The sequence below is a fragment of the Rhipicephalus microplus genome, unplaced genomic scaffold (genome assembly GCF_043290135.1).
Source record: "Rhipicephalus microplus isolate Deutch F79 unplaced genomic scaffold, USDA_Rmic scaffold_134, whole genome shotgun sequence".
Classification (NCBI taxonomy): domain Eukaryota; kingdom Metazoa; phylum Arthropoda; class Arachnida; order Ixodida; family Ixodidae; genus Rhipicephalus; species Rhipicephalus microplus.
Window position 1 is genome coordinate 452,501 of NW_027464706.1, and position 12,500 is coordinate 465,000.

At 61.5% G+C, this 12,500-nt stretch overlaps 2 non-coding genes across 2 annotated transcripts in view; both read left to right on the forward strand.

Annotated features, from left to right (window-relative positions):
* The first annotated feature begins 8,959 nt into the window (after positions 1-8,959).
* Positions 8,960-10,774, forward strand: LOC142790918 (small subunit ribosomal RNA). The gene has a single exon (XR_012889855.1). It is a non-coding gene; the product is annotated as a small subunit ribosomal RNA (ribosomal RNA).
* A 1,719-nt stretch (positions 10,775-12,493) lies between these two features.
* Positions 12,494-12,500, forward strand: part of LOC142790907 (5.8S ribosomal RNA) — a 153-nt gene continuing 146 nt past the window's right edge. The window contains exon 1 of the ribosomal RNA XR_012889846.1: positions 12,494-12,500. This exon is cut by the window's right edge and continues 146 nt beyond it. This is a non-coding gene — a ribosomal RNA (5.8S ribosomal RNA).

The following is a 12,500-nucleotide window of genomic DNA, read 5'->3' on the forward strand; positions in this document are numbered from 1 at the left end:
TTTGCCGCCCCGGCTGACGCAGTTCGGACTTAGCACTTTTCGGCTGTGCCTGGCTGGCGGCCCACTCACTCGATCGCCATGTCTGTTTGCCACAGTTTTCCCGGTGGTGCCGCACCCGGGCTCGCCCCGGCTGACGCAGTTTTCGCGCCGCCCCGGCTGACGCGGTTTCGTGCCGCCCCGGCAGACGCGGTTTTCGCGCCGCCCCGGCTGACGCGGTTTCGTGCCGCCCCGGCAGACGCAGTTCGGACTTAGCACTTTTCGGCTGTGCCTGGCTGGCGGCCCACTCACTCGATCGCCATGTCTGTTTGCCACAGTTTTCCCGGTGGTGCCGCACCCGGGCTCGCCCCGGCTGACGCAGTTTTCGCGCCGCCCCGGCTGACGCGGTTTCGTGCCGCCCCGGCAGACGCGGTTTTCGCGCCGCCCCGGCTGACGCGGTTTCGTGCCGCCCCGGCAGATGCAGTTCGGACTTAGCACTTTTCGGCTGTGCCTGGCTGGCGGCCCACTCACTCGATCGCCATGTCTGTTTGCCACAGTTTTCCCGGTGGTGCCGCACCCGGGCTCGCCCCGGCAGACGCGTTTTTTTTTTCTTTCGCCCCGGCTGACGCAGTTTTCGCGCCGCCCCGGCTGACGCGGTTTCGTGCCGCCCCGGCAGACGCGGTTTTTTTGCGCCGCCCCGGCTGACGCGGTTTTTGCCGCCCCGGCTGACGCAGTTCGGACTTGGCACTTTTTGGCTGAGCCTGGCTGGTGGCCCACTCACTCGATCGCCATGTCTGTTAGCCACAGTTTTCCCGGTGGTGCCGCACCCGGGCTCGCCCCGGCTGACGCAGTTTTCGCGCCGCCCCGGCAGACGCGGTTTTCGCGCCGCCCCGGCTGACGCGGTTTTTGCCGCCCCGGCTGACGCAGTTCGGACTTGGCACTTTTTGGGCTGAGCCTGGCTGGCGGCCCACTCACTCGATCGCCATGTCTGTTTGCCACAGTCTTCCCGGTGGTGCCGCACCCGGGCTCGCCCCGGCAGACGCGTTTTTTTTTTCTTTCGCCCCGGCAGACGTGGTTCCCCCCCCCCCCTTTTCGCTCGCCCCGGCTGACGAGGTTTTCGCGCCGCCCCGGCTGACGCAGTTTTCGCGCCGCCCCGGCTGACGCGGTTTCGTGCCGCCCCGGCTGACGCGGTTTTCGCGCCGCCCCGGCTGACGCGGTTTTTGCGTCGCCCCGGCTGACACGGTTCGGACTTTGCACTTTTCGGCTGTGCCTGGCTGGCGGCCCACTCACTCGATCGCCATGTCTGTTTGCCACAGTTTTCCCGGTGGTGCCGCACCCGGGCTCGCCCCGGCTGACGCAGTTTTCGCGCCGCCCCGGCTGACGCGGTTTCGTGCCGCCCCGGCAGACGCGGTTTTCGCGCCGCCCCGGCTGACGCGGTTTCGTGCCGCCCCGGCAGACGCAGTTCGGACTTAGCACTTTTCGGCTGTGCCTGGCTGGCGGCCCACTCACTCGATCGCCATGTCTGTTTGCCACAGTTTTCCCGGTGGTGCCGCACCCGGGCTCGCCCCGGCTGACGCAGTTTTCGCGCCGCCCCGGCTGACGCGGTTTCGTGCCGCCCCGGCAGACGCGGTTTTCGCGCCGCCCCGGCTGACGCGGTTTCGTGCCGCCCCGGCAGACGCAGTTCGGACTTAGCACTTTTCGGCTGTGCCTGGCTGGCGGCCCACTCACTCGATCGCCATGTCTGTTTGCCACAGTTTTCCCGGTGGTGCCGCACCCGGGCTCGCCCCGGCAGACGCGTTTTTTTTTTTCTTTCGCCCCGGCTGACGCAGTTTTCGCGCCGCCCCGGCTGACGCGGTTTCGTGCCGCCCCGGCAGACGCGGTTTTTTGCGCCGCCCCGGCTGACGCGGTTTTTGCCGCCCCGGCTGACGCAGTTCGGACTTAGCACTTTTCGGCTGTGCCTGGCTGGCGGCCCACTCACTCGATCGCCATGTCTGTTTGCCACAGTTTTCCCGGTGGTGCCGCACCCGGGCTCGCCCCGGCTGACGCAGTTTTCGCGCCGCCCCGGCTGACGCGGTTTCGTGCCGCCCCGGCAGACGCGGTTTTCGCGCCGCCCCGGCTGACGCGGTTTCGTGCCGCCCCGGCAGACGCAGTTCGGACTTAGCACTTTTCGGCTGTGCCTGGCTGGCGGCCCACTCACTCGATCGCCATGTCTGTTTGCCACAGTTTTCCCGGTGGTGCCGCACCCGGGCTCGCCCCGGCTGACGCAGTTTTCGCGCCGCCCCGGCTGACGCGGTTTCGTGCCGCCCCGGCAGACGCGGTTTTCGCGCCGCCCCGGCTGACGCGGTTTCGTGCCGCCCCGGCAGACGCAGTTCGGACTTAGCACTTTTCGGCTGTGCCTGGCTGGCGGCCCACTCACTCGATCGCCATGTCTGTTTGCCACAGTTTTCCCGGTGGTGCCGCACCCGGGCTCGCCCCGGCAGACGCGTTTTTTTTTTTCTTTCGCCCCGGCTGACGCAGTTTTCGCGCCGCCCCGGCTGACGCGGTTTCGTGCCGCCCCGGCAGACGCGGTTTTTTTGCGCCGCCCCGGCTGACGCGGTTTTTGCCGCCCCGGCTGACGCAGTTCGGACTTGGCACTTTTTGGCTGAGCCTGGCTGGTGGCCCACTCACTCGATCGCCATGTCTGTTAGCCACAGTTTTCCCGGTGGTGCCGCACCCGGGCTCGCCCCGGCTGACGCAGTTTTCGCGCCGCCCCGGCAGACGCGGTTTTCGCGCCGCCCCGGCTGACGCGGTTTTTGCCGCCCCGGCTGACGCAGTTCGGACTTGGCACTTTTTGGGCTGAGCCTGGCTGGCGGCCCACTCACTCGATCGCCATGTCTGTTTGCCACAGTCTTCCCGGTGGTGCCGCACCCGGGCTCGCCCCGGCAGACGCGTTTTTTTTTTCTTTCGCCCCGGCAGACGTGGTTCCCCCCCCCCCCCCCTTTTCGCTCGCCCCGGCTGACGAGGTTTTCGCGCCGCCCCGGCTGACGCAGTTTTCGCGCCGCCCCGGCTGACGCGGTTTCGTGCCGCCCCGGCTGACGCGGTTTTCGCGCCGCCCCGGCTGACGCGGTTTTTGCGTCGCCCCGGCTGACACGGTTCGGACTTTGCACTTTTCGGCTGTGCCTGGCTGGCGGCCCACTCACTCGATCGCCATGTCTGTTTGCCACAGTTTTCCCGGTGGTGCCGCACCCGGGCTTGCCCCGGCAGACGCGTTTTTTTTTTCTTTTCGCCCCGGCTGACGCAGTTTTCGCCCCGCCCCGGCTGACGCGGTTTCGTGCCGCCCCGGCAGACGCGGTTTTTTGCGCCGCCCCGGCTGACGCGGTTTTTGCCGCCCCGGCTGACGCAGTTCGGACTTTGCACTTTTTGGCTGAGCCTGGCTGGCGGCCCACTCACTCGATCGCCATGTCTGTTTGCCACAGTTTTCCCGGTGGTGCCGCACCCGGGCTCGCCCCGGCAGACGCGTTTTTTTTTTTCCTTCGCCCCGGCAGACGTGGTTCCCCCCCCCCCCTCCGTCTTTCTTTTTGTTTTTTTTTTTCGCCGCGGCTGAAGTGGATTTTTCGGTGCCTCGACGCCCCGGTAGTCGCGGTTTTTCCGTTTCCGCACGGCCCCGGCTGACGCTGCTCGGTCACAGTCGCCTTTTGTGAGGATTGCAGACTTCTTGAGCGCGGGTGTTTTTTTTTTTTTGTTGTTGTTGTTTTATTACGCATTCGCTCCAGCAGACGCTGTTTAGACTTTTTGTTTCCTCTTTTATCCTGCGACGAGGTGACGAGGTTTATTCGGTGCCCCGCCGCCCCGGCTGAAGTGATTTTTCCTGTCCCGTGCCGCCCCGGCTGACGCGGTTGGGACTTCGCGTTTGTTCGGCCGCCACGGGTTTTGGCGCACTCGCTCGGTTGCTTGTTGTTGCCACTTGTTGCGAACCCAGGTTTCTTGAGCGAGCGCGGGCGTTTTTTCTTCCTTTCTTTCTTTGTTCTATGTGTTAGCGAATCGGCCTTTAATATCACACGAGGACTCACAACCAACAATTTTCAGTTTGAAGTGTAAAAAATCTGCAGGTGTTGACGTAACTGACTTGCCCCGTACCCTTGAGTACATCCATGAAGTTCTCGTAGTACTACTAAATCGCATTATTCCAAGTGGAGAAATTCCCATAAACTTGCAAACCTCTACACGAAAATCGGTGCGCGTGATAAAGTTGAAAATTATCGTCCGATATCAAATGTGCCTTCTATAACACAAATTCTAGGAAAAAAAAAAAAACACTTGTTCGCCGTTTTCTGCGCCGTGACTGGCAGCACTCCGGCGAAGCGAAACGGGGTCGATTCGAGCACGATATCGGCGTCTTTCGACGTGCTCGCCGGCGACCGTCGCACGAGTACGTCGCACGAGCGCGTCTGCCGGGGCGCCGTTTGCGAAGCCGACGCAAAAGTGGGAACCGCCGCTCGGATGATCGCCGCTTTCGGCAGAGTGAGTGTTGGCACTCCGGGGAAGCGAAACAGCGTGAATGCGCCCACGAAATCGGCGTATTTTGAAGTGCCCGCCGGCGACCGTCGCACGAGTACGGTAAACCGCGTCAGCCGGGGCGTAGTTCGGGACGCCGACGAAAAAGTGGGAAGCGCAACTCGGATCTTCGCCGTTTTTGCAGGAGTGAGTGGCGGCCCTCCTGCGAGACCAAGAAGCATCGATTCGTGCACGAATTCGGCGCCTTTCGACGTGATCGCCGGCGACCGTCGCTCGAGTAGGGCAAACCGCGTCTGCCGGGGCGGGCTTCGGGACGCCGATGCGAAAGTGGGAAACGCTGCTCGGATGTTCGCCGTTTTTGGCCGAGTGAGTGCTGGCACTCGGGCGAAGCCAAACGGGGCCGATTACGGCACGATATCGGCGTCTTTCGACGTGCCCGGCGGCGACCGTCGCACGAGTACGGTAAACCGCGTCAGCCCGGGCGGAGTTCGGGACGCCGATGCGAAAGTGGAGAACGCCGCTCGGATCTTCGCCGTTTTTGGAGGAGTGAGTGGCGGCACTCCGGAGAAGCCAAGGAGCGCCAATTAGCGCACGATATCGGCGTCTTTCGACGCGCTCGCCGGCGACCGTCGAACGAGTAGGGCAAACCGCGTCTGCCGGGGCGGGGTTTACGACGCCGACGCAAAAGTGGGAACCGCCGCTCGGATGTTGGCCGTTTTTGGCAGAGTGAGTGCTGGCACACCGGCGACGCGAAAGAGCGCGAAAGCGCCCACGAAAGTGGCGTATTTGGACGTGCTTGACGGCGACCGCTGCAGGAGTACGAAAAACCACGTCAGCCGGGGCGAGCGACCCACGGCGGTCTGGGTGCTTATCGCTGCTATTATAGGGGCACCCCGGCAGACGCAGAAAAAAAAAATTTTTTTTCGACCTTCTTTTTTGCTGGTCGAGCTCGGGTAACCCAGGTCGCAATGGGAGCCGCGCACGAAAGCGGCGTCGCGAGACGCGTTCGCGGTCGCTAGTCGCACGAGCTCGGCAACCGCGTCAGCCGGCGCGGAGTTCGGGATGCCGACGGCTAAGTGGGTACCGCTGCTCGGATGTTCGCCGTTTTTGGCCGAGTGAGTGCTGGCACTCCGGCGAAGCGAAACGGGGCCGATTCGGGCACGATATCGGCGTATTTCGACGTGCTCGCCGGCGACCGTCGCACGAGTACGGCAAAGCGCGTCTGCCGGGGCGAGGTTTGCGATGCCGACGAAAAAGTGGGAAGCGCCGCTCGGATCTTCGCCGTTTTTGCAGGAGTGAGTGGCGGCCCTCCTGCGAGACCAAGAAGCATCGACTCGCGCACGATATCGGTGTCTTTCGACGTGCCCGCCGGCCACCGCCGCACGAGTACGGCAAACCGCGTATGCCGGGGCGGGGTTGGCGACGCCGACGCAAAAGTGGGAACCGCCACTAGGATGTTCGCCGTTTTTGGCAGAGTGAGTGCTGGCACACCGGCGACGCGAAAGAGCGCGAAAGCGCCCACGAAAGTGGCGTATTTGGACGTGCTTGACGGCGACCGCTGCAGGAGTACGAAAAACCACGTCAGCCGGGGCGAGCGACCCACGGCGGTCTGGGTGCTTATCGCTGCTATTATAGGGGCACCCCGGCAGACGCAGAAAAAAAAAATTTTTTTTCGACCTTCTTTTTTGCTGGTCGAGCTCGGGTAACCCAGGTCGCAATGGGAGCCGCGCACGAAAGCGGCGTCGCGAGACGCGTTCGCGGTCGCTAGTCGCACGAGCTCGGCAACCGCGTCAGCCGGCGCGGAGTTCGGGATGCCGACGGCTAAGTGGGTACCGCTGCTCGGATGTTCGCCGTTTTTGGCCGAGTGAGTGCTGGCACTCCGGCGAAGCGAAACGGGGCCGATTCGGGCACGATATCGGCGTATTTCGACGTGCTCGCCGGCGACCGTCGCACGAGTACGGCAAAGCGCGTCTGCCGGGGCGAGGTTTGCGATGCCGACGAAAAAGTGGGAAGCGCCGCTCGGATCTTCGCCGTTTTTGCAGGAGTGAGTGGCGGCCCTCCTGCGAGACCAAGAAGCATCGACTCGCGCACGATATCGGTGTCTTTCGACGTGCCCGCCGGCCACCGCCGCACGAGTACGGCAAACCGCGTATGCCGGGGCGGGGTTGGCGACGCCGACGCAAAAGTGGGAACCGCCACTAGGATGTTCGCCGTTTTTGGCAGAGTGAGTGCTGGCACTCCGGCGAAGCGAAAGAGCGCGAATGCGCCCACGAAAGTGGCGTGTTTGGACGTGCTTGACGACGACCACCGCAGGAAAACGAAAAACCACGTCAGCCGGGGCGAGCGACCCATGGCGGTCTGGGTGCTTATCGCTGCTATTATAGGGGCACCCCGGCAGACGCAAAAAAAAAAAAAATTTTTTTTCGACATTCTTTCTTGCTCGTCGACCTCGGGTGACCCAGGTCGCAGTGGGAGCCGCGCACGAAAGCGGCGTCGCGAGACGGCTTCGCGGTCGCTAGTCGCACGAGCTCGGCAACCGCGTCTGCCGGGGCGGAGTTCGGGACGCCGACGGCTAAGTGGGAACCGCCGCTCGGATGTTCGCCGTTTGTGGCCGAGTGAGTGCTGGCACTCCGGCGAAGCCAAACGGGGCCGATTCCGGCACGATATCGGCGTCTTTCTACGTGCTCGCCGGCGACCGTCGCACGAGTACGGCAAAGTGCGTCTGCCGGGGCGGGGTTTGCGACGCGTACGCAATAGTGAGAACCGTCGCTCGGATGTTCGTCGTCTTTCGCCGAGCCAGTGCTGGCACTCCGGCGAAGCCGAACGGAGCCGATTCGGGCACGATATCGGCGTCTTTCCACGTGCTCGCCGGCGACCGTCGCACGAGTACGGTAAACCGCGTCAGCCGGGGCGGAGTTCGGGACGCCGATGCGAAAGTGGGAAGCGCCGCTCGGATCTTCGCCGTTTTTGGAGGAGTCAGTGGCGGCACTCCGGTGAAGCCAAGGTGCGCCAATTCGCGCACGATATCGGCGTCTTTCGACGTGCCCGCCGGCCACCGTCGCACGAGTACGGCAAACCTCGTCTGCCGGGGCGGGGTTTGCGACGCCGACGCAAAAGTGGGAACCGCCGCTCGGATGTTCGCCGTTTTTGGCAGAGTGAGTGCTGGCACTCCGGCGAAGCGAAAGAGCGTGAATGCGCCCACGAAAGTAGCGTATTTGGACGTGCTTGACGGCGACCGCCGCAGGAGTACGAAAAACCACGTCAGCCGGGGCGAGCGACCCACGGCGGTCTGGGTGCTTATCGCTGCTATTATAGGGGCACCCCGGCAGACGCAGAAAGAAAAAAAAAAAAAAATGGGGACATGGCGTGCGTCACCGTGCGGCTTCGCAGCGTTGCCGAAGTCGCCGAGCCCTTCGACTGAGCCGAACGGCGGACAGGGAACGTTGGTCGGCCGTTCTAACCTGTCGGTGCCACGCCGAGACGTCGTTAAGGAAAACCGCGTCGTGGGCCTCTACGACGCCGTCGAGTCGTTGTACGTTTGGTGTCCAGCGTGTCGGCGGCGAGTAGCGGACACGTCGTTCACGACTTCGGTCTTTCGCAGTCGACGCGAACTTGCGGAGAGTCGTGGTGCCTCACGTTTTCGGCAGAAACCGCGGCGGAATTTTCCCGTGCGTGCGCGCACGACCTCGGTGCTGTGCCGTCAGCGTAGTGTTGCACAAACTCGTGGCCTACCCAAGGTGCGGTACGTTTGCGGCCGTATCCTCGGTGGGAATTTCGTGAGTAGGGTCGCAAATTCTACGACCTCGGCGGGTTTGAGAGCGACGTAGACTTGTGGCACGCTCAACGTGCCACACGTTTCGGGGCACACCCGCGGTGAAATTTTCTCGAGTACGCTCGTATTAGTGCCCAAGGAGGTCTGGGTACTTATCGCTGCTATTATGTGGGGGTTCTCGTGAGCGGCGTACGCGAAAGCGACCGGGTGTCTGATATGCGGCGGGCTTCGGCCTCGTCAAGCGTGTCCTCGGGTCTGCTCCAGGGGAATCCACGGCAGTCGTCTGCAGCCTCATCCGCTTGATGCGTTAGGGGCTGGTTGTCGGACGGTGCCGTTTTACCACGATATCGAGGTGTGTTCCGTGTCGTCCTCGGGCGATTCAGATGCGAAAGCGCCGAAGACGCGGGCGTGACCCGTCGTCTGGCGGCTTTGCAGTCTCGGCTCCGTTGCTAGTTCCGGCCGGTCCACCGACAGTGCAGCGGGCTTGGGCAACCCGCACGGCGCGACCGAGTCGATGCAACGAAAAAGAGCGAGCATGAACGTGCTTCTTGCCGCACGGCTCCCACTCGTCTTTCGGGAAGGTTGTGCCGTAGCGAGCTCGAACGCCGTCATCTCGGAGTGCAAAATAAGCGTGTTGGGGCGCCTGAAGGTGGCCTCCGCCGCACACAGACTGCGTCCGGCCCGCCGAAGGCGAGGACGGACGCGCAGTCGAACGATTACCTGGTTGATCCTGCCAGTAATCATATGCTTGTCTCAAAGATTAAGCCATGCATGTCTAAGTACATGCCGAAATAAGGCGAAACCGCGAATGGCTCATTAAATCAGTTATGGTTCCTTAGATCGTTTCTTCCTACTTGGATAACTGTGGCAATTCTAGAGCTAATACATGCAGTGAGCCTGGAGCCCTTTGGGTAACGGGTGCTTTTATTAGACCAAGATCGATCGGGTTTCGGCCCGTATTGTGTGGTGACTCTGGATAACTTTGTGCTGATCGCATGGCCACGAGCCGGCGACGTTTCTTTCAAGTGTCTGCCTTATCAACTTTCGATGGTAGGTTACTTGCTTACCATGGTTGTTACGGGTAACGGAGAATCAGGGTTCGATTCCGGAGAGGGAGCCTGAGAAACGGCTACCACATCCAAGGAAGGCAGCAGGCGCGCAAATTACCCACTCCCGGCACGGGGAGGTAGTGACGAAAAATAACAATACGGGACTCTTTTGAGGCCCCGTAATTGAAATGAGTACACTCTAAATCCTTTAACGAGGATCAATTGGAGGGCAAGTCTGGTGCCAGCAGCCGCGGTAATTCCAGCTCCAATAGCGTATACTAAAGCTGCTGCGGTTAAAAAGCTCGTAGTTGGATCTCAGTTCCAGACGAGTAGTGCATCTACCCGATGCGACGGCTCGGACTGAACATCATGCCGGTTCTTTCTTGGTGCACTTCATTGTGTGCCTCGAGATGGCCGGTGCTTTTACTTTGAAAAAATTAGAGTGCTCAACGCAGGCGAGTCGCCTGAATAAACTTGCATGGAATAATAGAACAAGACCTCGTTTCTGTTTTGTTGGTTTTTGGAATACGAGGTAATGATTAAGAGGGACGGACGGGGGCATTCGTATTGCGGCGCTAGAGGTGAAATTCTTGGACCGTCGCAAGACGAACTACTGCGAAAGCATTTGCCAAGAATGTTTTCATTGATCAAGAACGAAAGTCAGAGGTTCGAAGGCGATCAGATACCGCCCTAGTTCTGACCATAAACGATGCCAACCAGCGATCCGCCTGAGTTACTCAAATGACTCGGCGGGCAGCTTCCGGGAAACCAAAGTATTTGGGTTCCGGGGGAAGTATGGTTGCAAAGCTGAAACTTAAAGGAATTGACGGAAGGGCACCACCAGGAGTGGAGCCTGCGGCTTAATTTGACTCAACACGGGAAAACTTACCCGGCCCGGACACTGGGAGGATTGACAGATTGAGAGCTCTTTCTTGATTCGGTGGATGGTGGTGCATGGCCGTTCTTAGTTGGTGGAGCGATTTGTCTGGTTAATTCCGATAACGAACGAGACTCTAGCCTATTAAATAGGTGCGGGGTTCCCAGCACCTTACAACCTTCTTAGAGGGACAAGCGGCTCCTAGCCGCACGAAACAGAGCAATAACAGGTCTGTGATGCCCTTAGATGTCCGGGGCCGCACGCGCGCTACACTGAAGGAAGCAGCGTGTCTTTATCCCTGTCTGAAAAGACTGGGTAACCCGTGGAACTTCTTTCGTGATTGGGATAGGGGCTTGCAATTGTTCCCCTTGAACGAGGAATTCCCAGTAAGCGCGAGTCATAAGCTCGCGTTGATTACGTCCCTGCCCTTTGTACACACCGCCCGTCGCTACTACCGATTGAATGATTTAGTGAGGTCTTCGGACCGATGTCCGGCGCGGCCTTTCGGTTGCGCCGGTCTGTTGGAAAGATGACCAAACTTGATCATTTAGAGGAAGTAAAAGTCGTAACAAGGTTTCCGTAGGTGAACCTGCGGAAGGATCATTAACGGATTGTGAAGGGTGAGCGCCTCAGCTGCGTCTGCGCCCGACACTTTCTGCCGCTGACCCCGTTTGGACGCGGGGTCGGCTTTTCCCCACGGGGCTGCCTGAATGTGGAGCGGCACCCCGTGACAAATTGTTGCGCCCAGCGGACGCCAACACCGCGACCTTGGACGGTCGGCCAGGTGGCGGACGCGGGTACAAACGGCGCAACGCACTCATAGGTCGGCTTTCGACCCGCCACTGCACCGTGGCTCGAAGCGCTCGAAATGCGCGACCCGACCGCTGCGGGACCGCCTAGTACTGTAAACAGGAGCGGCGGAGCGCGAACGGCGAGTCGTGGTTACGTCGGTAGAAGGCGAGGCTGCGCGTTCCCGAAACGCCAGCCGAGTGCCCTCCCGACCGTTCGAGCGTGCAAGAACGAGACCCGACAATCGCGCGGCGACTGCCAAGTACGAGAGGAACGGCACAAGCGTCGGCGGTCGGTCAAGGAACTGGCGATGTGACGGGTCCGCTGTGCACCAGTGCATACCGTCCCGCCGTCCGCGGCAAGCGCCTCCGCGTCCTCGGGTGACGGAGGCTGCCGGTCGGTTCTTGCAGGCGAGGGATCTCGCTGGCACCGGTTCGCGTTGACGCGCGGCCGGTCATGGCACGGCGATGCGACGGCCGAGGTGCGCAGTACTCGATGGAGGAACCGCACGCTCCGATGACCGTCCCGCCCTCCGCGGCGTATGCGTACCGACCGTAATGGTTGCAGCAGCGCCGGCCGGCTTTTGAATTCGCCACACGAAACACGGTGCGAGATCGCGGTTAGGGGAGCGTCGACGTTGCCAGGCGTTTTGCTTGCTGCCGAGGGAAAGGCGGCACGGCCACGTCGCGCTCGTCGCGATTAGCGGGTCTGCGCGCTTTGGGAAGGTGCCGCAACGACTTGCCGAAAGAGGAAGCACGGAAGAACGAGGGACTTGGACGTCCCGACAATTGAACGCACTTGCGGCCAGGCCCTTGCTGGCTTCGTTCTTCCGCCTCGAGTAGGCTCGTACGCGGCTCCGGCGCCGAAAGTGGTCCTTGGCACCGACTTCGGTGGACGTGGGAAGTGCCGCGCAAGTACGGCGCGCCTGGCTCCACCTGTTGGCTAAAGTAGGCAGCCGGATCGGCATTTTGGTGTGCGGTGGCAAACCGTGGATGCGAAAAAAGCTTGTGCGATTTCGTGGAACAAAAAGCGGGGGTCCCCCTTTTTATGCGGAGGAGACCGACCCGCCTGCCGTGGTGAACCGCGACGCCACGGTAAAAACGGGAGAGGCTTGTCGATGGGACCGTGCATCCCGCGCTCCACGGAGGCCGGGAGGCGGCCGCCCGAGGAAATGTGTAGCCGTCGAGGCCCGCATCTGCGTGCACTCTTATCCAAATGGGTGTACCGCAGGCATTTTCTGGTTAGGCGGGCCAATGAGAGCGAGCACACAACGATACCTACGGGTCCGGCTTGGAGAACCGGCTTCGACGCCTCCCGAGTATTTATAGAGGGGTGGACCACGAAAGCACTCGCAAGTAGCGAAAGCGAAACGCCGTCCGAAACACACCGTTTGCTCGATTTGCGGCAGCCGAAAAAGGCGCGGCAGAGTTTTGGAGTCCAAGCGTGCGCTGAAAAGCGCCCTTCTTGGCCACTGTTTGGCCGAGTGCCAGAAACGTTTGGTTTTGACTGTACGGAATTGAACAAACACTTTTTCACGACTCTA